The following is a 3,405-nucleotide window of genomic DNA, read 5'->3' as shown; positions in this document are numbered from 1 at the left end:
CTAAACCTCACATACATAATCAACTCTCATATTATCTCCAAAGCCCTCTCCTTATAATCTTTTGAACAGATAAAGACTGCGAAACCCTCTACTAATGATGTAATCTTTTGCACGGACAAAGACTACGAAACCCTCTCCTCTTGCACAATATTCTTGAATCAGGTTACGCCCTCTGCTAACCCTAGATTACAAGAATATTGGTTCTCTCTCATCCGCTTGGTTTTTCCTCTAACAATAGAAGAATATATATAGGAAAATCAAACTCTATCTCTAGCCTAACTTTATAATTAGAATAGGATTCAAACTCCTAATCATGATGAGACTCAATCTCATAATCATGATAGATCTCTAACCCTATCTAATTCTTATGAAGTTATACAAAGAATCAAAGACATAATCTTAACAATCTCCACATTGGATTTAATTCCCAAACCCCATTGAAGATATATCATCACCGTCTTGAAACTTTGCATCTCCCGCTAGCATCTTCTATTCTTTTTTACTTCAAAACCGAAGCACCTGCACTCCTAATCAGAACACATGCACTCCAACCGGATGTCTCGTGACCTTCATTATCGTCTGTCTCGCCATGGCGCCTCCACCTTTGTTGTGTGCACCAAAAGATTTTCGCCACCTCTAACATTAGATGCAAATCAACCATGCTTGTCCTCCCAACTTGAGCCTGACAATAACCTTCCCCACTTATTATCCTCGTACTCCACCTTCATCGCTCTTCTCGAATCATAACGGTGCACCTTTTCTACTCCACACTACGATCTGGATGCCTCCCTCTCCTTCACCACTTGGTTTGGACCGAATATAAGCGTTCATTATCTTCAAGTTTAATGCCACCATCTTCATCAGCATGTGTGTTACTCAGTCGTGCCTACTTGCAAGCTCTATCTAATCTGGCACTATTCTCCTCGAGTCTACACACCAACCAACTACTCCTCCCGTGATAACTTTAAATAATTATATGCTGACAACTCTACTGCTAGAATCACGTCTAATTCTCTACCTAGTCTCATCTGTCGCATACTCGTTTGCCTTATCTGCCATCAGATCTATCTCGTTACCACCATCAGAACTTATCAGCACTTTCTGATCAATTTGAGCGAAATTTGAAAAATCAAACCCTCCCATCGCATTCAAATCACTCCAAAACCTAGGAATCAACTCCTGGATTGTCAAAATCTGCCTTCAAACCCTAGATCAGAAGACAAATTAATCTTATTTTTTTTTCTTCATCTTGATTCTTGTAATGCCGATCTTCAATCTTGCATGACGTCGCCTTTGATCTTATGAACTCGCTCCCGGATCCATCATCATGGCTCTGATACCACTTGTTGGGGAATTTTAGTCTCCTCGCCTACTACGATTTGTGCAACTTGGAAGCCAACCCAGAATCAATAAGATATAAAATAACCACAATCAAGAAGAAAGAACACTAAGATTTATGTGATTCAGTCGACAAACTTCGACCTATGTCCACGAGCAACAATACGAGAAATACACTATATATTAGGGAGAACTACTAGAGGAACCACTAAACTCTCATCTCTTAATTTCTCAAACTCACATACATAATCAACTCTCATATTATCTCCAAAGCACTCTCCTTATAATTTTTTGAATGGACAAAGACTGCGAAACTCTCTCCTAATGATGTAATTTTTTACACGGATAAAGACTACGAAACTCTCGCCTCTCGCATAATATTCTTGAATTAGGTTACGCCTTCTACTAACTCTAGATTACAAGAATATTGGTTCTCTCTCATCTACTTGGTTTTTCCTCTAACAGTAGAAGAATATATATAGGGAAACCAAAACTCTATCTATATCCTAACTTCGTAATTAAAATATGATTTAAACTTCTAATCATGATTAGACTCAATCTCCTAATCATGATAGATCTCTAACCCTATCTAATTCTCATGAAGTTATACAAAGAATCAAAGACATAATCCCAACAGTTAAGATGTTAAAAGTTGAAGGGAGCTTTCTAAGAACTCTAATATCTAAGGAGGGTTTTGTGGAGGTTGAAAGTTAAAGGGGTTAGTCTAGAAACATCTGAACTCAAGGTTTTTTTTTTGTTAAATTTATTCACTAAAAACTCACATTTCACTTCAACTTTACAACATGAGAACTTGTTAGTAGTGACAAATATTAAAAAAATGTATTTGATAGTGTTATTAATAATATAACTATCTATTTTTTTAATATGAAAACTTTTCGGGGCAATTGTAAAAGATTTTTAATTATTAGTTATATACTAGTACCATTTTCTAGAATTCACGGATCTGTCACTGAAAAGAAGAACTTATGAATCAACATGTTCATTTTAAGTCCTTCTATTTTGTATTAATTAAAATGTGGAAATCTCTTAAATAAATATAACTGTTTAATTGACATGATCCGCTGTATGGTCACTCTAAAACATAGTTACTTTTAAAGGTGACCACCCCTATAAAGTGTTGTCACCGTTTATCATACTTTTTGACATTATACGTTGCACTGGCCCTCACCTTCATCAAAAGTAATGAGGTATAATTGCAAGTTGTTGAGGTACAGTACAATACAATTTGCTAAGGTTAATTAGGGTTGGCACAATTAACAATAAACAATATATGTGGTAAGCCCCCCTAAGGTCAACTAGCTCGCTAAGTCAAACAGTATGTGCTCTTTTACAGAGATGGCGGGCGTTGAGCCTACCACACTCTTTGAGTTACTATATAGGAAATTTAGTTATGGTTACCACAAAGCTTGCATCAACTTGGTAAATTGCATTGACCTACGTTGAATATGACTACATGCATACTTGAAAAAGTTTGGGTCTACAACTAGGATATATAAAATGGGATCTTAAGTGACCCTCTCATGAGAAGGTAGAAAGATATGAAATAATGCATAAAAGATGGGAGGAAATCAAATGGGCAACCGCTTTGTTGCTTGTAACGAGGAATTTGTACATAGCCGCCGAATTTGTCTTTCTGCAATGATAACGATAAGGTGAATCAAAATGGAAAGTATAGGAGATGATATAAAATCATGAACTAAAACGCCAAGAATCTTCCAAGCTGCTTGGCTGATATCCTAACCATGAATCCACTACCCTTGGAAAATTAAGTTGTTAGTAAATAATGGAGAGCAGAGAGGAAAAAGTTAAAGGCGAGCCTACTTAATTTGGAAGCCTTTCCAAAACTAGCAATGAGGATTAGTGTTCTCTAAGTTAGAAAGAGATGCCATATGATTCTTTACCTCAACAATTTTTGCATCTCTTTCATATAATTTGGTGGCTTTGTGAAATATTAGATAGTAAAATTATAGTTGGCATTGTTTTAATTAGTTGAATGTGCTCTTGAAGATTATATGCGGATTGTACACAACAAGACTGGCAATGGCG

Source organism: Asparagus officinalis, chromosome 4, assembly GCF_001876935.1.
Source record: "Asparagus officinalis chromosome 4, Aspof.V1, whole genome shotgun sequence".
NCBI lineage: Eukaryota > Viridiplantae > Streptophyta > Magnoliopsida > Asparagales > Asparagaceae > Asparagus > Asparagus officinalis.
This window is presented reverse-complemented; position numbering follows the sequence as displayed.